This window comes from Carica papaya, chromosome 8 (assembly GCF_054855325.1).
Source record: "Carica papaya isolate Zhongbai chromosome 8, ASM5485532v1, whole genome shotgun sequence".
Lineage (NCBI taxonomy): Eukaryota > Viridiplantae > Streptophyta > Magnoliopsida > Brassicales > Caricaceae > Carica > Carica papaya.
This window is the reverse complement of record NC_142316.1, coordinates 21,865,423-21,888,188: the sequence shown is the minus strand read 5'-3', so window position 1 is coordinate 21,888,188 and position 22,766 is coordinate 21,865,423. Positions and strand designations below refer to the sequence as shown.

The following is a 22,766-nucleotide window of genomic DNA, read 5'->3' as shown; positions in this document are numbered from 1 at the left end:
TATGCGTGCAACACGAATAACTTCCCAGGAGATAACCCATCCTTGTACTACTTTCGCCAAAGCACAATTAACTGTGGAGTTCTGATAGGATCCGGTGAATTAGTGCTGGTATGATCGCACATGTTTCATTTCGCGCTGCAAATACATACACACTTTCTCCTTCCCTCCCCCCTCCCGTCATTTGTTTCCTTGGGCGTTCACACTGCTCCTCTCCTTCTCGTTCTAATATCAAGTAAAATGCCCCGGCACCGTGACTCACCTTTGCGAATGAACCAGCGGTTCATAATTCCATTAGCGCGTAACGTCGAATGACCCATCTAAAAAAAATGGGTGCATCACGAGGACTTCCCAGGAGGTCACCCATCCGAGTACTACTCTCGCCCAAGCACACTTAACTACGGAGTTTTGATGGGATCCGATGCATTAGTGCTGGTATGATCGCACCTGAATAATTTTGCACTGCAAGTACATACACTCCTTCTCCTTTTTTCTTCCTCCCTTGTGCGTGCGCACTGCACCTCTCGTTCTCGTTCTAATATAAAGTAAAATGCCACGGTGCCGTGACTCACATTTGCGAATAAACCTGTGGGCAATAATTCAAGTCGTGCGTAATGTCGAAAGAATCATCTATAAATAAATGGGTGCAACACGAGGACTTCCCAAGAAAATGGGTGAAATACACGGATTTCGCAGGAGATAACCCATCCTAGTACTACTCTCGCCCAAGCACCCTTACCTGCGGAGTTCTGATAGAATCCGTTGCATTAGTGCTGGTATGATCGCTCATGTTTCATTCTGCGCTGCAAATTCATACACGCTTTCTCATTCCATTTCCCTCCCGTCATTTGTTTCCTTGTGAATGAGCTTTATATGTAGAAAGAGTCTCAAAAGAAAAAAAAATCTATTGATTTAAATCATTAATCATTTTTATGATATGTGAGGTCATCACCAAAATATTACTCCGAATAGACACAAATAACACTTCAACTTTAGTTGTGATTGGTCATGTATTTACTTCATATCTCAGTCTAAATCACACAAATTTTCAAGTTAAAATATCTTTTTAAACATTAAAAGTATCAAAAAAGATGATTTCAAAATTCAATTAAAAATCACACTATTGTAAGAAGAATCAAAATATTTAAAAAATTCACAATGTTTTTAGAATATTTTAAAGTTAGTTTGCTAGTGTATGTGATTTTTAGGGATACATCTGTAACACCTCAACCCTTTCTTTTTATTTTATTTGGTAATTATTATATGAATATAATGATTAATTATGTAATAATATATTGAATTTAATTTAGTTTAATTTATTTTAATAGAAATAATAACAATAATAAGGGGTAAACATTATTTAGGGATTTAATTGAAAACAATTTTGGGAAAAAGGGGTGAAAATTTTAGTTCTGGGGGTATTTTTGAAAGAAAAATTGAAAATCGGAGGGTCAAAACGTAATTTAAAAAAATTGTGCCACGTCAGCTGCCCGGTCAGCAGCCCAGCCAACCAGGACGCGTCGTGTGGCAAAGACGCTGACGCGAAAGGAAGCCACGTGGGCGATCTGCGTGCGCGCGATCGAATGGATGATATCTGTTCCTGCACGCACAGACGACCCAGATCAAAAACGCGCACGGACAGCCCAGATTGCATCGCGCACGGACGACCCAGATTGAATCGTGCACGGACGGTCCAGATTGAATCACGATGAATGGTCCAGATTCATTTCCTATTTAATTGCGATCGGACGGTTCATATTAAATGCGACGAACGGCTCAGATAAAAAACGGATGATTATAACGACGAACGGCTCAGATCAAAAGCGGATGATTATAAATAATCTCATCGAGGGCCCTAAGGGTGTTTTCTCACAGGAACCGATACAAGTTTAGCTGAATTTGGCCGAAAATAGCCAACTTGAGGCGGATCACTGCCGTGAGCGGCGGAGGCGGCGCCAGATCACGGCGGAGCCCCCGTGCCAGAATTCTGAAATTGGCCGAATTGGCCCTGGGTCTGATTTTTGGGTTATTTAGGACATGTGTAGGTACTGTAAGCACGTTTCAGTTCCCAAGAAAAGATTTAGGGAACCTAGGGACTGCCCGTAACCGCAGTGAAAATCTAGGGTTCGGTGTCAAATCTGGTAAGGACCCCTCATCCTATTTCCTATCATGGAATTGAAGTCTGAATAAATGATAATACTGTATTTGTACAAATTAAATAGATATGCATAATTAATTACGGTTGCTAATGGAGCCCGAACCTCGCATATTTCTTTGTTAATTCCTGTTTGATTTATTTTACAGTTTAAATGCATTATGGTATCTGGTTTATTTATTCTATGATTTTGAATGCATATATCACTACTGTTTAATTTTGGAAATCTAAGATATGCTTGCTTTGTTGGATGCACGTTACTTGTCTATGCATTTATGTTTGAGTTGGTAATGGAGACTAAGGATAAATAGGAATGGGATGGGATTTGATAAATGGATAAGATGACAGCCTCACTAGATATCCTGGGAGATGGTGGATGGACTGGGTTCATAGAGAACTCTACCGTGAACGTTGTCTCATACTGGACGGGGAATGAAGATTTAGTCATTTGGCGCCCATACCGAACGGGGTATGGGGACGACCCGCTTCACCCTCATACCGAACGGGGTATTGAGGTTTATTATTTTGGCGTCCATACCGAACGGGGTATGGGAACGGCCTTGGAATTAAGTTTTTTAAGGAAAATGGTTCACGTGTAGTGGGGACCCCTATGGATTCCCATGGATACTAGTAGGCTGATAAGAAGGGAAAATTGTTATTTGATGATTTGAATATAAAAGTATGATATGTGCTATCTTACAGATTATATATGAATTTATGATATATATAATATTATTGTTTCCATAGGTTGTTTTTATAAATCTCACTGCGGTAAGTGGACGGTAAATGGTTTGATTATTGATAAATGAATTTGTTTAAATCTACTGCTTTATTGGTTGTTTTAATTTTCTACCAACCTTTGCTTCTGTGACGGCAAATAGTGTGATGTCCTTACTGGGTTAGTGTAGCTCATTCCTTACTTAACCATTTCAGATCAGGAAGACCTGGTTCCCGAGCCCGATCCACAAGAAGACGGCGAGTAGATACTAGATGTCTTATAGTTTTCTTTATACTTCTTTCATTTCTAGTATTTCCTTTAGAGGACTTACTCTTTGATATTGTTTAGTACTTTTAAGTTATTATGTAAGGCATATTAACCTAAATCTTTTATTTCACTTCCGCACTCAGATTTTTATATGCATTTTCTTTTGGATTTCTGGTGTTGTTACAGTTGGTATCAGAGCCGCGTTCCTTGGACTCATCCCTTACACAATGATACTTAGAGAAACACCAAACCAATGAATCATTACTCAACCCTTCCTTGTGAAATGCAGGTACGGAGAGATGAGAAGAGGAAGACCCCCACTAAATCGAGTAACCCAGGATGGTTTGCTTCGGGAAGACGTTGACAAGATATTTGAGATACTCGAGAGACTCATTGCTGCTCAGTAGGGCCGAGAGGAGAGAAGGGAACTACCTGACCCTCCCCCGCTTCCACAGGTTGAGCCACCACTGCAGCGAGAGGATCCTGAGCAACCCCGGTACGAGCCTGCTCCTCCACAGTACCACCCGGTGCTACCGCCGCAGTATAATCCAGTGCCCCAGCCACAGTATTGCCAGGCACCGCCACAGTATAATCCAGTGCCCCCACTATATCAGCAAGAACCACCATAGGACCCCTAGTCTATTCTCAGCCTGGCCAGTACCTCTTCCGCAGGATGTGCACTCTGCATCTCTCCTTCTCGTTCTAATATCAAGTAAAATTACCCAGCACCGTGACTCACCTTTGTGAATGAACCAGCGGTTCATAATTACATTCGCGTGTAAAGTCTAGCGACCCCTCCGAAAAAAAAATTGGTGCAACACGAGGACTCCCTAGGAGGTCACCCATCCTAGTACTACTCTCGCCGAAGCACACTTAACTGCGGAGTTCTGATGGGATCCGGTGCAATAGTGCTGGTATGATCGCACTTTTTTAATTTCGCGCTGCAAATACATACACTCCTTCTCCTTTCTTCCCCCTCCCGTCATTTGTTTCCTTGTGCGTGCGAGCTGCACCTCTCGTTCTCGTTCTAATATCAAGTAAAATGCCACGGTGCCTTGACTCACATTAGCGAATAAACCTGCGGACCATAATTCAAGTCGCGCGTAACGTCGAAAGAATCATTTGCAAATAAATGGGTGCAATACGAAGACTTCCCAAGAAAATGGGTGAAATATAAGGACTTCGCAGGAGGTCACCCATCCTAGTACTACTCTCGCCCAAGCACCGTTAACTGCGGAGTTCTGATAGAATCTGTTGCATTAGTGCTGGTATGATCGCTCATGTTTAATTCTACACTGCAAATACAAACACTCTTTCTCCTTCCATCCCCCCTCCCGTCATTTGTTTCCTTGTGCGTGCACTCTGCATCTCTCCTTCTCGTTCTATAACAATTAAAATGCCCCGGCACCGTGACTCACCTTTGTGAATGAACAAGCAGTTCATAATTCCATTCGTGCGTAACGTCGAAGGATCCATCCGAAAAAAAATGGGTGCAACACAAGGACTTCCCAGGAGGTCACCCATCTGAGTACTACTCTCGCCCAAGCATACCTAATTGCGGAGTTCTGATGGGATCTGTTGCATTAGTGCTGGTATGATCGCACTTTTTTAATTTCGCGCTGCAAATACATATACTCCTTCTCCTTTCTTCCCCCTCCCGTCATTTATGTCCTTGTGTGCGCGCACTGCACCTCCCGTTCTCGTTCTAATATAAAGTAAAATGCCACGGCGCCGTGACTCACATTTGAGAATAAATCTGCGGACCATAATTCAAGTCACGCGTAATGTCGAAAGAATCATCTGCAAAAAAATGGGTGCAACACGAGGACTTCCCAAGAAAATGGGCGAAATATAAGGACTTCGCAGGAGGTCACCCATCCTGGACTCTCGCCCAAGCACCCTTAACTTGCGGAGTTCTGATAGAATCCGTTGCATTAGTGCTGGTATGGTCGCTCATGTTTCATTCTGCGCTGCAAATACATACACTCTTTCTCATTCCATTCCCCCTCCCGTCATTTATTTCCTTGTGCGTGCACTCTGCATCTCTCTTTCTCGTTCTAATATCAAGTAAAATGCCACGGCACCGTGACTCACCTTTGCGATCGAACCAGCGGTTCATAATTCCATTCGCACGTAACATCGAACGACCCATCCGAAAAAAAATGGGTTGCACGAGGACTTCCGGGGAGGTCACCCATCCGAGTACTACTCTCGCCCAAGCACACTTTACTGCGGAGTTCTGATTGAATCAGGTGCATTAGTGCTGGTATGATCGCACCTGTTTCATTTCGCACTGCAAATAAATACACTCCTTCTCCTTTCTTCCCCCCTCCCGTCATTTGTTTCCTAGTGCGTTCACACTTCACCTCTCATTCTCATTCTAATATCAATTAAAATACCCCTGCGTCTTGAGTCACATTTGCGTATAAACCAGTGGACCATAGTTCCAGTCGCGCCTAACGTCGGACGACCCATCTGAAAAAAAAAATGGGTGCAACACGAGAACTTCTAAGGAGGTAACCCATCCTTGTACTACTTTCGCCAAAGCACACTTAACTGCGGAGTTCTCATGGGATCCGGTGCATTTGTGCTGGTATGATCGCACCTATTTCATTTCGTGCTGAAAATACATACACTCCTCCTTTCCTCTCCCCTCCCATCATTTGTTTCCTTGTGCGTTCACACTGCACCTCTCCTTCTCGTCCTAATATCGATTAAAATGCCCTTGCTTCTTGACTCACATTTACGTATAAACTAACGGACCATAGTTCCAGTCGCGCGTAATGTCGATCGACCCGTCTGAAATAAAATTGGCGCGACACGAGGAGTTCCCAGGATGTCACCCATCCGAGTACTACTCTCGCCCAAGCACACTTAACTGCGGAGTTCTGAAGGGATCCGGTGTATTAGTGCTGGTATGATAGCAACTGTTTAATTTCGCGCTGCAAATACATACACTCCTTCTCCTTTCTTCCCCCTCCCGTCATTTGTTTCCTTGTGCGTGCGCACTGCACCTCTCGTTCTCGTTCTCGTTCTAATATAAAGTAAAATGCCACGGCGCCGTAACTCATATTTGCGAATAAACCTGCGGACAATAATTGAAGTCGTGCATAACGTCGAACGGCCCATCTGAAAAAAATAATAGGTGCAACACGAGAACTTCCCAGGAGGTAACCCATCCTGTTACTACTTTCGCCAAAGCACACTTAACTGCGAAGTTCTGTTGGGATCCGGTGCATTTGTGCTGGTGTGATCGCACCTGTTTAATTTCGTGCTGAAAATACATACACTCCTTCTCCATCCCTCCCCCCTCCCATAATTTGTTTCCTTGTGCGTTTACACTGCACCTCTCCTTCTCGTTCTAATATCGATTAAAATGCCCCTGATTCTAGACTCACATTTGCGTATAAACCAGAGGACCTTAGTTCCAGTCGCGCGTAACGTCGAAGGACCCGTCTGAAAAAATATTTGTGCGACACGAGGACTTCCCAGGAGGTCACTCATCCGAGTACTACTCTCGCCCAAGCACACTTAACTGCAGAGTTCTGATGGGATCCGGTGCATTAGTATTAGTATGATCGCACCTATTTAATTTTGCGCTACAAATACATACACTCCTTCTCCTTTCTTCCCCCTCTAGTCATTTTTTTCCTTGTGCGTGCGCACTGCACCTCTTGTTCTCGTTCTAATATCAAGTAAAATGCAACGGCGCCGTGACTCACATTTGCGAATATAACCTGCGGACCATAATTCAAGTCGTGCGTAACGTTAAAAGAATCATCTACAAAAAAATGGGTGCAACACGAGGACTTCCCAAGAAAATAGGTGAAATATAAGGACTTTGTAGGAGGTTACCCATCCTAGTACTACTCTCGCCAAGCACCCTTACCGGCGGAGTTCTGATAGAATCCGTTGCATTAGTGCTGGTATGATCGCACCTGTTTCTTTTCGTGCAGAAAATACATACACTCCTTCTCCTTCCCTCCCCCTCCCATCATTGGTTTCCTTGTGCGTTCACACTGCACCTCTCCTTCTCGTTCCAATATCGATTAAAATGCCCCTGCTTCTTGACTCACATTTGCGTACAAACCAGCGGACCCTAGCTCCAGTCGCGCGTAACGTCGAACGACCCGTCTGAAAAAAAATTTGTGCGACACGAGGACTTCCCAGGAGCTCACCCATCCAAGAACTACTCTCTCCCAAGCACACTTAAATGCGGAGTTCTGATGGGATCTGCTTCATCTCTCCTTCTCGTTTTAATATCAATTAAAATGCCCCTACGTCTTGACTCACATTTGCGTATAAACAAGCGGACCATAGTTCCAATCGCACGTAACCTCGAACGGCCCATCTGAAAAAAAAAATGGGTGCAACACGAGAACTTCCCAGGAGGTAATCCATCATTGTACTACTTTCGCCAAAGCACACTTAATTGCGGAGTTCTGATGGGATCCGGTGCATTTGTGCTGGTATGATCGCACCTGTTTCATTTCGTGCTGAAAATACATACACTCCTTCTCCTTCCCTCCCCCCTCTCATCATTTGTTTCCTTGTGCGTTCACACTGCACCTCTCCTTCTCGTTATAATATCGATTAAAATGCTCCTACTTCTTGACTCACATTTGCGTATAAACCACCGGACCATAGTTCCAGTCGCGCGTAACGTCGAACGACCCGTCTGAAAAAAAATTGGTGTGACACGATGACTTCCCAAGAGGTCACCCACCCGAGTACTACTCTCGCCCAAGCACACTTAACTGCGGAGTTCTGATGGTATCTGGTGCATTAGTGTTGGAATGATCGCAACTGTTTAATTTCGCGCTGCAAATACATAGATTTGCGGTCACACTGCACCTCTCCTTCTCGTTCTAATATCGATTAAAATGCCCCTTCTTCTTGACTCATATTTGCGTATAAACCAGCGAAAAATAGTTCTAGTCGCGCGTAACGTCGAACGACACGTTTGAAAAAAAATTGTGCGACACGAGGACTTCCCAGGAGGTCACCCATCAGAGAACTACTCTCGCCCAAGCACACTTAACTGCGGAGTTAAGATGGGATCCGGTGCATTAGTGCTGGTATGATCGCAGCTGTTTAATTTCGCGCTGCAAATACATACACTCCTTCTCCTTTCTTCCCCTTCCCATCATTTGTTTCCTTGTGCGTGCGCACTGCACCTCCCGTTTTCGTTCAAATATCAAGTAAAATGCCACGGCGCCGTGACTCACATTCGCGAATAAACCTGCGGACCATAATTCAAGTCGCGCGTAACGTGGAAAGAATCATCTGCAAAAAAATGGGTGCAACACGAGGACTTCCCAAGAAAATGAGTGAAATATAAGCACTTCGCAAGAGGTCACCCATCCTAGTACTACTCTCGCCCAAGCACCCTTAACTTGCAGAGTTCTGAAAGAATCCGTTGCATTTGTACTGGTAAGATCACTCATGTTTCATTTTGCACTGCAAATACATACACTCATTCTCCTTCCACCCCCCCTCCCGTCATTTGTTTCCTTGTACGTGCACTCTGCATCTCTCCTTCTCATTCTAATATCAAGTAAAATGCCCCGGCACCGTGACTAACCATTGCAAATGAACAAGCGGTTCATAATTCCATTCGCTCGTAACGTCAAACGACCCATCCGAAAAAAAATGGGTGCAACACGAGGACTTCCCAGGAGGTCACCCATCCGAGTACTACTCTAGCCCAAGCACACTTAACTACGGAGTTCTGATGGGATCCGGTGCATTAGTGCTGATATGATCGCACCTGATTAATTTTGCGGTGCAAATACATTCACTCCTTCTCCTTTCTTCCCCCTCCCGTCATTTGTTTCCTTGTGCGTTCACACTGTACCTCTTCTTCTCGTTCTAATATCGATTAAAATACTCCTGCTTCTTGACTTATATTTGCGTATAAACCAGCAAACCATAGTTCTAGTCGCGTGTAACGTCGAGCGACCTGTCTGAAAAAAAATTGGTCCGACACGAGGACATCCCAGGAGGTCACCCATCCGAGCACTACTCCTGCCCAAGCAAACTTAACTGCGGAATTCTGATGGGATCTGGTGCATTAGTGCTACTATGATCGCACCTGTTTAATTGCGCACTGCAAATACATATACTCCCTATCCTTTCTTCCCCCTCCCGTCGTTTGTTTCCTGGTGTGTTAAAACTTCACCTCCCGTTCTCGTTCTAGAATCAATTAAAATGCCCCTGCGTATTGACTCACATTTGCGTATAAACCAGCGGACCATAATTTCAGTCGCGCGTAAAGTCGAATGACCCATCTAAAAAAAAATGGTTGCAACACGATAACTTCCCAGGAGGTAACCCATCCTTGTACTATTTTCGCCAAAGCACACTTAACTGCGGAGTCCTGATGGGATCCGGTGCATTTGTGCTGCTATGATCGCACCTGTTTCATTTTGTGCTGAAAATACATACACTCTTTCTCCTTCCCTCCCCCCTCCCATCATTTGTTTCCATGTGCGTTCACACTGCACCTCACCTTCTCGTTCTAATATCGATTAAAATGCCCATGTTTCTTGACTCACATTTACGTATAAACCAAAAGACCATAGTTCCATTCACGCGTAACGTCGAACGACCCGTCTATAAAAAAATTGGTGCGACACAAGGACTTCCTAGGAGGTCACCCATCCGAGTACTACTCTCGCCCAAGTACACTTAACTGCGCAGTTCAGATGGGATCCGGTGCATTAGTGTTCGTATGATCGCACCTGTTTAATTTCGCGCCGCAAATACATACACTCCTTCTCCTTTCTTCCCACTCCCGTCAATTGTTTCCTTGTGCGTGCGCAATTGTTTCCTTGTGCGTGCGCACTGCACCTCCCGTTCTCGTTCAAATATCAAGTAAAATGCCACAGCGCCGTGACTCAAATTTGCGAATAAACCTGCGGACCATAATTCAAGTAGCGCGTAATGTCGAAAGAATCATCTGCAAAAAAATGGGTGCAACACGAGGACTTCACAAGAAAATGAGTGAAATATAAGGACTTCGCAGGAGGTCACATATCCTAGTACTACTCTCGCCCAAGCACCCTTAACTTGCAGAGTTCTCATAAAATTCGTTGCATTAATTCTGGTGTGATCGCTCATGTTTCATTCTGCGCTGCAAATACATACACTCTTTCTCCTTCCATCCCCCCTCCCGTCATTTGTTTCCTTGTGCCTGCACTCTGCATCTCTCCTTCTCATTCTAATATCAAGTAAAATGCACCGGCACCGTGACTCACCTTTTCGAATGAACCAGCGGTTCATAATTCCCTTTGCGCGTAACGTCGAACGACCCATCCGAAAAAAATGGGTGCAACACGAGGACTTCCCTGGAGGTCAACCATCCGAGTACTACTCTCGCCCAAGCACACTTAACTGCGGAGTTCTGATGAGATCCGGTGCAGTTGTGGTGGTATGATCGCACCTGATTAATTTCACACTGCAAATACATTCACTCATTCTCCTTTCTTCCCCCTCCCGTCATTTGTTTTCTTGTGCATGCGCACTGTACCTCCCGTTCTCGTTCAAATATCAAGTAAAATGCCACGATGCTGTGACTCACATTTGCGAATAAACCTGCGGACCATAGTTCCAGTCGCGCGTAACGTCGAACAACCCATCTGAAAACAAATGGGAGCAACACGAGAACTTTCCAGGAGGTAACCCATCCTTGTACTACTTTTGCCAAAGCACACTTAACTACAGAGTTCTGATGGGATCCGGTACATTTGTGCAGTTATAATCGCTCCTGTTTCATTTTGTGCTGAAAATACATACACTCCTTCTCCTTCCCTCCCCCCTCCCATCATTTGTTTCCTTGTGCGTTCAGACTGCACATCTCCTTCTCGTTCTAATATCGATTAAAATGCCCTTGCTTCTTGACTCACATTTGCGTATAAACCAGCGAAGCATAGTTTCAGTCATGCGTAACGTCGAACGACCCGTCTAAAAAAAAATTTGTGCGACACGAGGACTTCCAAGGAGGTCACCCATCCGAGTACTACTCTCGCCCAAGCACACTTAATTGCGGAGTTCTGATGGGATCCGGTGCATTAGTGCTGGTATGATCGCACCTGTTTAATTACGCGCTGCATATACATACATTCCTTGTCCTTTCTTCCCCCTCCTGTCATTTGTTTCCTAGTGCGTTCACACTTCACCTCTCCTTCTCATTCAAATATCAAGTAAAATGGCAGGACACTGTGACTTAAATTTGCGAATAAACCTGCAGACCATAATTCAAGTCGCGCGTAACGTCGAAAGAATCATCTGCAAAAAAATGGGTGCAACACGAGGACTTCCTAACAAAATGGGTTAAATATAAGGACTTCGCAAGAGGTCACCCATCCTAATACTACTCTCGTCCAAGCACTCTTAACTGCGGAGTTCTTATAGAATCCGTTGCATTAGTGCTGGTATGATTGCTTATGTTTCATTTTGCGCTGCAAATACATACACTCTTTCTCCTTCTATCCCCCCTCCCGTCATTTTTTTCCATGTGCGTGCACTCTGCATCTCTCCTACTCGTTCTAATATCAAGTAAAATGCCCCGGTACCGTGACTCACCTACGCTAATGAACCAGCGGTTCATAATTCCATCCGTGCGTAACGTTGAACGACCCATCCGAAAAAATATGGGTGCAACATGAGGACTTCCCAGAAGGTCATCCATCCGAGTACTACTCTTGCCCAAGTACACTTAACTGCAGAGTTATAATGAGATCTGGTGAATTAGTGCTAGTATGATCACACCTGTTTCATTTCGTGCTGCAAATACATACACTCCTTCTCCTTTCTTCCCCCTCCCGTCATTTGTTTCCTGCTGCGTTCAGACTTCACCTCTCATTCTCGTTCTAACATCAATTAAAATGCCTCTGCGTCTTGACTCACATTTGCGTATAAACCAGCGAACCATAGTTCCAGTCGCGTGTAACGTCGAACGACCCATCTGAAAAAAAAATAAGTGCAACACAAGAACTTCCCAGGACGTAACCCATCATTGTACTACTTTCGCCAAAGCACACTTAACTGCGAAGTTCTAATGGGATCCGGTGCATTTGTGCAGGTATGATCGCACCTGTTTCATTTCCTGCTGAAAATACATACATTCCTTCTCTTTCCCTCCCCGCTCCCATCATTTGTTTCCTTGTGCGTTTACACTGTACCTCTCTTTCTCGTTCTAATATCGATTAAAATGCTCTTGCTTCTTGACTCACTTTTGCCAATAAACAAGCGGATCATAGTTCTAGGCGCGCGTAACGTCGAACGACTTGTCTGAAAGAAAATTGGTGCGACACGACGACTTCCCAGAAGGTCATCCATCCGAGTTCTACTCTCGCCCAAGCACACTTAACTGTGGAGTTCTAATGGGATCCGGTGCATTAGTGCTGCTATGATCGCACCTGTTTAATTTCGCAATGCAAATACATACACTCCTCCTTTCTTCCCCCTCCCGTCATTTGTTTCCTTATGCGTGCGCAATGCACCTCCTGTTCTCGTTCAAATATCAAGTAAGATGGCATGGCGCCGTGACTCAAATTTGCCAATAAACCTGCGGACCATAATTCAAGTTGTGCGTAACGTTGAAAGAATCATCTGCAAAAAAATGGGTACAACAGGAGGACTTCCCAATAAAATGGGTGAAATATAAGGACTTCGCAGGAGGTCACCCATCCTAGTACTACTCTCGCCCAAGCAGCCTTAACTGTGGAGTTTTGATAGAGTCAGTTGCATTAGTGCTGGTATGATCGCTCATGTTTCATTTTACGCTGCAAATACATACACTCTTTCTCCTTCCATCCCCCCTCCCGTCATTTGTTTCCATGTGCGTGCACTCTGCATCTCTCCTACTCGTTCTAATATCAAGTAAAATACCCCGGTACCATGACTCACCTATGCTAATGAACCAGCGGTTCATAATTCTATTTGCGCGTAACGTCGAACGACCCATCCGAAAAAAAATGGGTGCAACACGAGGACTTCCCAAGAGATCACCCATCCGAGTACTACTCTCGCCTAAGCACACTTAACTGCAGAGTTCTGATTGGATCCGGTGCATTAGTGCTGGTATGATCGCACCTGTTTAATTTCGCGCTGCAAATACATACACTCCTTCTCCTTTCTTTCCCCTCCCGTCATTTGTTTCATGGTGCGTTCAGACTTCACCTCTCATTCTCGTTTTAATATCAATTAAAATGCCCCTGCGTCTTGACTCACATTTGCATATAAACCAGCGGACCATAGTTCTAGTCGCGTATAACGTCGAACGACCCATCTGAAAAAAAAAATGGGTGCAACACGAGAACTTCCCAGGAGGTAACCCATCCTTGTACTACTTTCGCCAAAGCACACTTAACTGCGAAGTTTTGATGGGATCCGGTGCATTTGTGCAGGTATGATCTCGCCTATTTCATTTCGTGCTGAAAATACATACACTCCTTCTCCTTCCCTTCCCCCTCCCATCATTTGTTTCCTTGCGCGTTCACACTGCACCTCTACTTCTCGTTCTAATATCGATTAAAATGCCCCTGCTTCTTGACTCACATTTTCGTATAAACCAGCGGACCAAAGTTCCAGTCGCACATAACGTCGAACGACCCGTCTGAAAAAAATTGGTGCAACACACGGACTTCCAAAGAGGTCACCCGTCCAAGTACTACTCTCGCCCAAGCTCACTTATCTGCGGAGTTCTGATGGGATCCGGTGCAATAGTGCTTGTATGATCACACCTGTTTCATTTTATGTTGTAAATACATACACTTCTTCTCCTTTCTTCCCCCTCCCATCATTTGTTACCTGATGCGTTTACACTTCACCTCTCCTTCTCGTTCTAATATCAATTAAAATGCCTCTGCGTCTTGACTCACATTTGCGTATAAACCAGCGGAACATAGTTCCAGTCGCGCCTAACGTCGAACGACCCATCTGAAAAAAAAATGGGTGCAACACGAAAACTTTTCAGGAGGTAACCCATCCTTGTACTACTTTTACCAAAGCACACTTAACTACAGAGTTTTGATGGGATCCGGTGCATTTGTGTAGGTATGATCGCACCTGTTTTATTTCGTGTTGAAAATAAATACACTCCTTCTCCATCACTCCTCCCTCCCATCATTTGTTTTCTCGTGCGTTCACACTGCACCTCTCCTTCTCGTTCTAATATCGATTAAAATGCCCCTTCTTCTTGACTCACATTTACATATAAACCAGCGGACAATAGTTCCCGTCACGCGTAACGTCGAACGACCCGTCTGAAAAAAAATTGGAGCGACACGAGGACTTCCCTAGAGGTCACCCATCAGAGTACTACTCTCGCCTAAGCACACTTAACTACGGATTTCTGATGGGATTCGGTGCATTAGTGCTGGTATGATCGCACCTGTTTAATTTCGCGCTGCAAATACATACACTCCTTCTCCTTTCTTCCCCCTCCCGTCATTTGTTTCCTTGTGCGTGCGCACTGCACCTCCCGTTCTCGTTCCAATATCAAGTAAAATGCCACGGCGCCGTGACTCACATTTGCGAATAAACCAGCGGACCATAATTAAAGTCGCGCGTAACGTCGAAAGAATCATCTGCAAAAAAATGGGTGCAACACGAGGACTTCCCAATAAAATGGGTGAAATATAAGGACTTCGCAGGAGGTCACCCATAATAGTACTACTCTCGCCCAAGCACCCTTAACTGTGGAGTTCTGATAGAGTCCGTGTCATTAGTGCTGGTATGATCGCTCATGTTTCATTCTGCGCTGCAAATACATACACTCTTTCTCCTTCCATCCCCCCTCCCGTCATTTGTTTCCTTGTGCGTGCACTCTGTATCTCTCCTTCTCGTTCTAATATCAAGTAAAATGCCCCGGTACCGTGACTCACCTTTGTGAATGAACAAGCGGTTCATAATTCCATTCGTGCATAATGTCGAAGGACCCATCCGAAAAAAAATGGGTGCAACACGAGGACTTCCCAGGAGGTCACCCATCCGAGTACTACTCTCGCCCAAGCATACCTAACTGCGGAGTTCTGATGGGATCCGGTGCATAAGTGCTAGTATGATCGCATCTATTTAATTTCACGCTGCAAATACATACAATCCTTCTCTTTTCTTCCCCCTCCCGTCATTTATTTCCTTATGCGTGCGCTCTGCACCTCCCGTTCTCGTTCTAATATCAAGTAAAATGCCACGGCGCCGTGACTCACATTTGCGAATAAACCTGCACACCATAGTTCAAGTCGCACTTAACGTTGAAAGAATCATCTACAAAAAAATGGGTGCAACACGAAGACTTCCCAATAAAATGGGTGAAATATAAGGACTTCGTAGGAGGTCACCCATAATAGTACTACTCTCGCCCAAGCACCCTTAACTGCGGAGTTCTGATAGAATCCGTTGCATTAGTGATGGTATGATCGCTCATGTTTCATTCTGCACTACAAATACATACACTCTTTCTCCTTCCATCCCCCCTCCCGTCATTTGTTTCCTTGTGCGTGCTCTATTCATCTCTCCTTCTAGTTCTAATATCAAGTAAAATGCCCTCGCACCGTGACTCACCTTTGCGAATGAACCAGCGGTTCATAATTCCATTTGCGCGTAACGTTGAACGACCCATCCGAGTACTACTCTCGCCCAAGCACACTTAACTGTGTAGTTCTGATGGGATCTGGTACATTAGTGCTGGTATGATCGCACTTGTTTAATTTCGCGCTGCAAATACATACACTCCTTCTCCTTTCTTCCCCCTCCCGTCATTTGTTTCCTTGTGCGTGCGCACTGCACCTCCCGTTCTCGTTCAAATATCAAGTAAAATGCCACAGCGCCATGACTCACATTTGAAAATAATCCTGCAGATAATAATTCAAGTCGCGCGTAACGTCGAAAGATTTATCTGCAAAAAAATCGGTGCAACACGAGGATTTCCCAAGAAAATGGGTGAAATATAAGGACTTCGCAGGAGGTCACCAATCCTAGTACTACTCTCGCCCAAGAACCCTTAACTTGCGGAGTTCTAATAGAATCCATTGCATTAGTGGTGGTATGATCGCTCATGTTTCATTCTGCGCTGCAAATACATACACTTTTTCTCCTTGTGCGTGCACGCTGTATCTCTCCTACTCGTTCTAATATCAAGTAAAATGCCCCGGTACCGTGACTCACCTATGCTAATGAACCAGCGGTTCATAATTCCATTCGTGCGTAATGTCGAACGACCAATCCAAAAAAAAATGGGTGCAACACGAGGACTTTCCAGGAGGTCACCCATCTGAGTACTACTCTCGCCCAAGCACACTTAACTGCAAAGTTCTGATGGGATTCGATGCATTAGTGCTGGTATGATCGCACCTATTTAATTTCGCGCTACAAATACATACACTCCTTCTCCTTTCTTTCCCCTCCCGTCATTTGTTTCCTTGTGCCTCCGCACTGCACCTCCCATTCTCGTTCTAATATCAAGTAAAATGCCACGGCACCGTGACTCACATTTGCGAATAAACCTGCATACCATAATTAAAGTCGCGCGTAACGTCGAAAGAATCATCTGCAAAAAAATTGGTGCAACACGAGGACTTCCCAAGAAAATGGGTGAAATATAAGGACTTCGCAGGAGGTCACCCATCCTAGTACTACTCTCATCCAAGCACCCTTAACTTGCGAAGTTCTGATAGAATCCGTTGCATTAGTGTTGGTATGATTGCCCATGTTTCATTCTGCGCTGCAAATACATACACTCTTTCTCCTTTCATCCCCCCCTCCCGTCATTTGTTTCCTTGTGCGTGCACTCTGCATCTCTCCTTCTCGTTCTAATATCAAGTAAAATGCCCCGGCACCGTGACTCACCTTTGTGAATGAACCAGCGGTTCCTAATTCCATTTGCGCGTAACGTCGAACGACCCATCCGAAAAAAATGGGTGCAACATAAGGACTTCCAGGAGGTCACCCATCCGAGTACTACTCTCCCCAAGCATACTTAACTGGGGAGCTATGATGGGATACGGTGCATTAGTGCTGGTATGATCAAATCTGTTTCATTTTGTGCTGCAAATACATACACTCCTCCTTTCTTCCCCCTCCCGTAATTTGTTTCCTGGTGCGTTCACACTTCATCTCTCCTTCTCGTTCTAATATCGATTAAAATGCCCCTGCTTCTTAACTCACATTTGCGTATAAACCAGCGGACCAAAGTTCTAGTCGCGCGTAACGTCGAACGACCCATCTGAAAAAAAATTGGTGCGACACGAGGACTTCCTAGGAGGTCACCCATCCGAGTACTACTCTCATCCAAGCACACTTAACTGCGGAGTTCTGATGGGAACCGGTGCATTAGTGCTGGTATGATCCCATCTATTTAATTTCTCACTGAAAAAACATAAACTCCTTCACCTTTTTTCCACCTCCCATCATTTGTATCTTTTTGCGTGCGCACTGCACCTCCCGTTCTCGTTCGAATATCAAGTAAAATGTCATGGCGCCGTGACTCACATTTGCAAATAAACCTGCGAACTATAATTCAAGTAGCGCATAACGTCGAAAGAATCATCTGCAAAAAAATGGGTGCAACACGTGGACTTCCCAAGAAAATGGGTGAAATATAAGGATTTCGCAGGAGCTCACCCATCCAAGTACTACTCTCACCCAAGCACCTATAACTTGCGGAGTTCTGATAGAATCCGTTGCATTAGTGCTGGTATGGTCGCTCATGTTTCATTCTGTGTTGCAAATACATATACTCTTTCTCCCTCCATCCCCCTTCCCGTTATTTGTTTCCTTGTGCGTGTACTCTGCATCTCTCCTTCTGGTTCTAATATCAAGTAAAATGCCCCGACACCGTGACTAACCTTTACGAATGAACCCGCAGTTCATAATTCCATTTGCGCGTAACGTCGAATAACCCATCCGAAAAAAAATGGGTGCAAGACGAGGACTTCCCAAGAGGTCACCCATCCGAGTACTACTCTCGCTCAAGCACACTTAACTGCAGAGTTCTGATGGGATCCGGCGCATTAGTGCTGGAATGATTGCAACTATTTAATTTCGCGCTGCAAATACATACACTCCTTCTCTTTTCTTCCCCCGCCCCAGTCATTTGTTTCCTTGTGCGTTCGCACTGCACCTCCCGTCCTCGTTCAAATATCAAGTAAAATGCCACAGCGCCATGAGTCACATTTGCGAATAAACTTGCGGACCATAATTCAAGTCCCGCGTAACGTCGAAAGAATCATTTGTAAAAAAAATGGGTGCAACACAAGAACTTCCCAAGAAAATGGGTGAAATATAAGGACTTCGCAGGAGGTCACCCATCCTAGTACTACTCTCGCCCAAGCACCCTTAACTTGCGGAGTTCTGATAGAATCTGTTGCATTAGTGGTGGCATGATCGCTCATGTTTCATTCTCTCCTGCAAATACATACACTCTTTCTCCTTCCATCCCTTCTCCCGTCATTTGTTTCCTTGTGCGTGCACTATGCATCTCTTCTTCTCGTTTTAATATCAAGTAAAATGCCCCGGCACCGTGACTCACCTTTGCGAATGAACCAGAGGTTCATAATTCCATTCGTGCGTAATGTCGAATGACCCATCTCAAAAAAAATGGGTGCAACACGAGGACTTCCCAGGAGATCACCCATCCGAGTACTACTCTCGCCCATGGACACTTAACTGCGGATTTCTGATGGGATCCGGTGCATTAGTGTAGGTATGATCGTAGCTGTTTTATTTCGTGCTGCAAATATATAAACTCCTTCTCCTTTCTTCTCCCTCCCGTCATTTGTTTCCTGGTGCGTTCACACTTCACCTCTCCTTCTCGATCTAATATCAATTAAAATGCCCCTGCGTCTTAACTCACATTTGCGTATAAACCAGCAGACCATAGTTCCAGTCGCGCGTAACGTCGAATGACGCATCTGAAAAAAAAAATGGGTGCAACACCAGAACTTCCAAGGAGGTAACCCATCCATGTACTACTTTCGCCAAAGAACACTTAACTATGGAGTTCTAATGGGATCCGGTGCATTTGTGCTGGTATGATCGCGCCTGTTTCATTTTGTGCTGAAAATACATACACTCCTTCTCCTTTCCTTCCCTTTCCCATCATTTGTTTCCCTGTGCGTTTACACTGCACCTCTCCTTCTCGTTCTAATATCGATTAAAACGCTCCTGCTTCTTGTCTCACATTTGCGTATAAACCAGCGGACCATAGTTCCAGTCGCGCGTATTGTCGAACGACCCGTCTGAAAAAAAATAGGTGTGACACGAGGACTTCCCAAGAAGTCACCCATCCGAGTACTAGTCTCGCCCAAGCACACTTAACTGCGAAGTTCTGATGGGATCCGGTGCATTAGTTCTGGAATGATCGCAACTGTTTAATTTCGCGCTGCAAATACATACACTCCTTCTCCTTTCTTCCCCCTCCCGTCATTTGTTTCCTTGTGCGTGTGCACTGCACCTCCCGTTCTCGTTCAAATATTAAGTAAAATGCCACGGTGCCGTGACTCACATTTGCGAATAAACCTGCGGACCATAATTCAAGTCGCGCGTAACATCGAAAGAATCATCTGCAAAAAAATGGGTGCAACACGAGGAATGATCGCAACTGTTTAATTTCGCGCTGCAAATACATACACTCCTTCTCCTTTCTTCCCCCTTCCGTCATTTATTTCCTTGTGCGTGTGCACTGCACCTCCCGTTCTCGTTCAAATATTAAGTAAAATGCCACGGTGCCGTGACTCACATTTGCGAATAAACCTGCGGACCATAATTCAAGTCGCGCGTAACATCGAAAGAATCATCTGCAAAAAAATGGGTGCAACACGAGGACTTCCGAAGAAAATGAGTGAAATATAAGGACTTCGCAGGAGGTCGCCCATCCTAGTACTACTCTCGCCCAAGAACCCTTAACTTGGGGAGTTCTGATAGAATCCGCTGCATTAGTGCTGGTATGATCACTCATGTTTCATTATGCACTGCAAATACATAAACTTTTTCTCCTTCCATCCCCCCTCCCGTCATTTGTTTCCTTGTGCGTGTGCTCTGCATCTCTCCTTCTCGTTTTAATATCAAGTAAAATGCCCTGGCACCGAAACTCACCTTTGCGAATGAACCAGCGGTTCATAATTATATTCGCGCGTAACGTCGAACGACCCATCTGAAAAAAAAGGGTGCAACACGAGGACTTCCCAGGAAGTCACCCATCCGAGTACTACTCTCGCCCAATTACACTTAACTGCAGAGTTTTGATGGGATCCGGTGAATTAGTGCTGCTGTGGTCACACCTGTTTCATTGCGCGCTGCAAATACATACACTCCTTCTCCTTTCTTCCCCCTCCCGTCATTTTTTTCCTGTTGCGTTCACACTTCACCTCTCCTTCTCGTTCTAATATAAATTAAAATGACCATGCGTCTTGACTCACATTTGCGTATAAACCAGCGGACCATAGTTCCAGCCACGCGTAACGTCGAATGGCCCATTTGAAAAAAAAAATGGGTGCAACACGAGAACTTCCCAGGAGGTAACCCATCCTTGTACTACTTTCGCCAAAGCACACTTAACTGCGGAGATCTGATGGGATCCGGTGCATTTGTGTAGGTATGATCGCACATGTTTCATTTCGTGCAGAAAATACATACACTCCTTCTCCTTCCCTCCCCCTCCCATCATTTGTTTCCTTGTGCATTCATACTGCACCTCTCCTTCTCGTTCTAATATCGATTAAAATTCCCCTGCTTCTTGACTCACATTTGCGTATAAAGCAGCGGACCATAGTTCCAGTCGCGCGTAATGTCGAACGACCCATCCGAAAAAAAATTGGTGCGACATGAGTACTTCCCAGGAGGTCACCCATTCGAGTACTACTCTCGCCCAAGCACACTAAATTGCGGAGTTCTGATGGGATCCAGTGCATTTGTGCTAATATGATCGCACCTCGTTTATTTCGCGCTGCAAATACATACAATCCTTCTCCTTTCTTCCCCCTCCCGTCATTTGTTTCCTTGTACGTGAGCACTGCATCTCCTGTTCTCGTTCTAATATCAAGTTAAATGCCACAGTGTCGTGACTCACATTTGCGAATAAGCCTGCGGATCATAATTCAAGTCGCGTGTAACGTCGAAAGAATCATCTACAAAAAAATGGGTGCAACACGAGGACTTCCCAATAAAATGGGTGAAATATAAGTACTTCGAGGGAGGTCACCCATCCTAGTACTACTCTCGCCCAAGCACCCTTAACCACGGAGTTCTGATAGAATCCGTTGCATTAGTGCTGGTATGATAGCTCATGTTTCATTCTGCGCTGCAAATACATACACTCTTTCTCCTTCCATCCCCTCTCCCGTCATTTGTTTCCTTGTGCGTGCGCTCTGCATCTCTCCTTCTCGTTCTAATACCAAGTAAAATACCCCAACACCGTGACTCACCTTTACGAATGAATCCGCAGTTCATAATTCCATTAGCGCGTAACGTCGAATAACCGATCCGAAAAAAAATGTGTGCAACACGAGGACTTCCCAAGAGGTCACCCATCCTAGTACTACTCTCACCCAAGCACACTTAACTGCAGAGTTCAGATCCGACGCATTAGTGCTGGTATGATCGCACCTGTTTCATTTCGCGCTGCAAATACATACACTCCTTTCCTTTCTTCCCCCTCCCGTCATTTTTTTCGTGGTACGTTCACACTTCACCCCTCCTTCTCGTTCTAATATCAATTAAAATCCCCCTTCGTCTTGACTCACATTTGCGTATAAACCAGCGGATCATAGTTCAAGTCGCGCATAACGTCGAACGGCATATCTGAAAAAAAAAATGAGTGCAACACGAGAACTTCTTAGGAGGTAACCCATCCTTGTACTACTTTCGTAAAAGCACACCTAACTGCGGAGTTCTGATGGGATCCAGTGCATTTGTGCTGGTATGATCACACCTGTTTCATTTCGTGCTGAAAATACATACACTCCTTCTCATTCCCTCCCCCCTCCTCTCATTTGATTCCTTGTGCGTTCACACTGCACCTCTCCTTCTCGTTCTAATATCAATTAAAATGCCCCAGCTTCTTGACTCACATTTGCGTATAAACCAGCGGACCATAGTTCCAGTCGCGCGTAACGTCGAACGACCTGTCTGAAAAAAAATTTGTGCGACACGAGGACTTCTTAGGAGGTCATCCATCCGAGTACTTCTCTCGCCCAAGCACACTTAACTGCAGAGTTCTGATGGGATCCGGTGCATTAGTGCCGGTATGATCGCACCTGTATAATTTCGCGCTGCAAATACATACACTCCTTCTCCTTTCTTCCCCCTGCCATCATTTGTTTCCTTGTGCGTGCGCACTGCACCTCCCATTCTCGTTCTAATATTAAGTAAAATGCCACAGCGCTGTGACCCACATTTGCGAATAAACCTGCGGACCATAATTCAAGTCGCGCGAAATGTCGAAAGAATCATCTGCAAAAAAATGGGTGCAACACGAGGACTTCCCAAGAAAATGGATGAAATATAAGGACTTCGCAGGAGGTCACCCATCCTAGTACTACTCTCGCCCAAGCACCCTTAACTTGCGGAGTTCTGATAGAATCTGTTGCATTAGTTCTGGTATGATCGCTCATGTTTCATTCTGCG

The 22,766-nt window shown here is 44.9% G+C and overlaps 36 pseudogenes; all 36 read right to left on the bottom strand.

The window, feature by feature from the left end:
* Positions 1 to 2: 2 nt before the first annotated feature.
* On the bottom strand, positions 3 to 122 carry LOC148252658 (5S ribosomal RNA; annotated as a pseudogene).
* A 205-nt stretch (positions 123 to 327) lies between these two features.
* LOC148252657 (5S ribosomal RNA) lies at positions 328 to 446 on the bottom strand (annotated as a pseudogene).
* Positions 447 to 3,946: 3,500 nt separating this feature from the next.
* On the bottom strand, positions 3,947 to 4,065 carry LOC148252656 (5S ribosomal RNA; annotated as a pseudogene).
* Positions 4,066 to 4,624: 559 nt separating this feature from the next.
* Positions 4,625 to 4,743, bottom strand: LOC148252655 (5S ribosomal RNA; annotated as a pseudogene).
* Positions 4,744 to 5,625: 882 nt separating this feature from the next.
* LOC148252654 (5S ribosomal RNA) lies at positions 5,626 to 5,744 on the bottom strand (annotated as a pseudogene).
* A 203-nt stretch (positions 5,745 to 5,947) lies between these two features.
* LOC148252653 (5S ribosomal RNA) lies at positions 5,948 to 6,066 on the bottom strand (annotated as a pseudogene).
* A 213-nt stretch (positions 6,067 to 6,279) lies between these two features.
* LOC148252652 (5S ribosomal RNA) lies at positions 6,280 to 6,398 on the bottom strand (annotated as a pseudogene).
* Positions 6,399 to 6,604: 206 nt separating this feature from the next.
* Positions 6,605 to 6,723, bottom strand: LOC148252651 (5S ribosomal RNA; annotated as a pseudogene).
* Positions 6,724 to 7,501: 778 nt separating this feature from the next.
* Positions 7,502 to 7,620, bottom strand: LOC148252650 (5S ribosomal RNA; annotated as a pseudogene).
* Positions 7,621 to 7,826: 206 nt separating this feature from the next.
* LOC148252649 (5S ribosomal RNA) lies at positions 7,827 to 7,945 on the bottom strand (annotated as a pseudogene).
* A 165-nt stretch (positions 7,946 to 8,110) lies between these two features.
* Positions 8,111 to 8,229, bottom strand: LOC148252648 (5S ribosomal RNA; annotated as a pseudogene).
* A 561-nt stretch (positions 8,230 to 8,790) lies between these two features.
* On the bottom strand, positions 8,791 to 8,909 carry LOC148252647 (5S ribosomal RNA; annotated as a pseudogene).
* Positions 8,910 to 9,438: 529 nt separating this feature from the next.
* On the bottom strand, positions 9,439 to 9,557 carry LOC148252646 (5S ribosomal RNA; annotated as a pseudogene).
* Positions 9,558 to 9,763: 206 nt separating this feature from the next.
* LOC148252645 (5S ribosomal RNA) lies at positions 9,764 to 9,882 on the bottom strand (annotated as a pseudogene).
* Positions 9,883 to 10,464: 582 nt separating this feature from the next.
* LOC148252644 (5S ribosomal RNA) lies at positions 10,465 to 10,583 on the bottom strand (annotated as a pseudogene).
* Positions 10,584 to 11,113: 530 nt separating this feature from the next.
* LOC148252643 (5S ribosomal RNA) lies at positions 11,114 to 11,232 on the bottom strand (annotated as a pseudogene).
* An 885-nt stretch (positions 11,233 to 12,117) lies between these two features.
* On the bottom strand, positions 12,118 to 12,236 carry LOC148252642 (5S ribosomal RNA; annotated as a pseudogene).
* A 206-nt stretch (positions 12,237 to 12,442) lies between these two features.
* LOC148252641 (5S ribosomal RNA) lies at positions 12,443 to 12,561 on the bottom strand (annotated as a pseudogene).
* Positions 12,562 to 13,118: 557 nt separating this feature from the next.
* Positions 13,119 to 13,237, bottom strand: LOC148252640 (5S ribosomal RNA; annotated as a pseudogene).
* Positions 13,238 to 13,444: 207 nt separating this feature from the next.
* On the bottom strand, positions 13,445 to 13,563 carry LOC148252639 (5S ribosomal RNA; annotated as a pseudogene).
* A 205-nt stretch (positions 13,564 to 13,768) lies between these two features.
* LOC148252638 (5S ribosomal RNA) lies at positions 13,769 to 13,887 on the bottom strand (annotated as a pseudogene).
* A 206-nt stretch (positions 13,888 to 14,093) lies between these two features.
* On the bottom strand, positions 14,094 to 14,212 carry LOC148252637 (5S ribosomal RNA; annotated as a pseudogene).
* Positions 14,213 to 14,418: 206 nt separating this feature from the next.
* LOC148252636 (5S ribosomal RNA) lies at positions 14,419 to 14,537 on the bottom strand (annotated as a pseudogene).
* Positions 14,538 to 15,097: 560 nt separating this feature from the next.
* LOC148252635 (5S ribosomal RNA) lies at positions 15,098 to 15,216 on the bottom strand (annotated as a pseudogene).
* A 1,163-nt stretch (positions 15,217 to 16,379) lies between these two features.
* On the bottom strand, positions 16,380 to 16,498 carry LOC148252634 (5S ribosomal RNA; annotated as a pseudogene).
* Positions 16,499 to 17,378: 880 nt separating this feature from the next.
* Positions 17,379 to 17,497, bottom strand: LOC148252633 (5S ribosomal RNA; annotated as a pseudogene).
* A 561-nt stretch (positions 17,498 to 18,058) lies between these two features.
* Positions 18,059 to 18,177, bottom strand: LOC148252632 (5S ribosomal RNA; annotated as a pseudogene).
* Positions 18,178 to 18,741: 564 nt separating this feature from the next.
* LOC148252631 (5S ribosomal RNA) lies at positions 18,742 to 18,860 on the bottom strand (annotated as a pseudogene).
* A 207-nt stretch (positions 18,861 to 19,067) lies between these two features.
* Positions 19,068 to 19,186, bottom strand: LOC148252630 (5S ribosomal RNA; annotated as a pseudogene).
* A 206-nt stretch (positions 19,187 to 19,392) lies between these two features.
* On the bottom strand, positions 19,393 to 19,511 carry LOC148252629 (5S ribosomal RNA; annotated as a pseudogene).
* A 794-nt stretch (positions 19,512 to 20,305) lies between these two features.
* Positions 20,306 to 20,424, bottom strand: LOC148252628 (5S ribosomal RNA; annotated as a pseudogene).
* Positions 20,425 to 20,631: 207 nt separating this feature from the next.
* On the bottom strand, positions 20,632 to 20,750 carry LOC148252627 (5S ribosomal RNA; annotated as a pseudogene).
* A 205-nt stretch (positions 20,751 to 20,955) lies between these two features.
* LOC148252626 (5S ribosomal RNA) lies at positions 20,956 to 21,074 on the bottom strand (annotated as a pseudogene).
* Positions 21,075 to 21,634: 560 nt separating this feature from the next.
* On the bottom strand, positions 21,635 to 21,748 carry LOC148252625 (5S ribosomal RNA; annotated as a pseudogene).
* A 206-nt stretch (positions 21,749 to 21,954) lies between these two features.
* Positions 21,955 to 22,073, bottom strand: LOC148252624 (5S ribosomal RNA; annotated as a pseudogene).
* A 206-nt stretch (positions 22,074 to 22,279) lies between these two features.
* On the bottom strand, positions 22,280 to 22,398 carry LOC148252623 (5S ribosomal RNA; annotated as a pseudogene).
* Between the last annotated feature and the right edge of the window lie 368 nt (positions 22,399 to 22,766).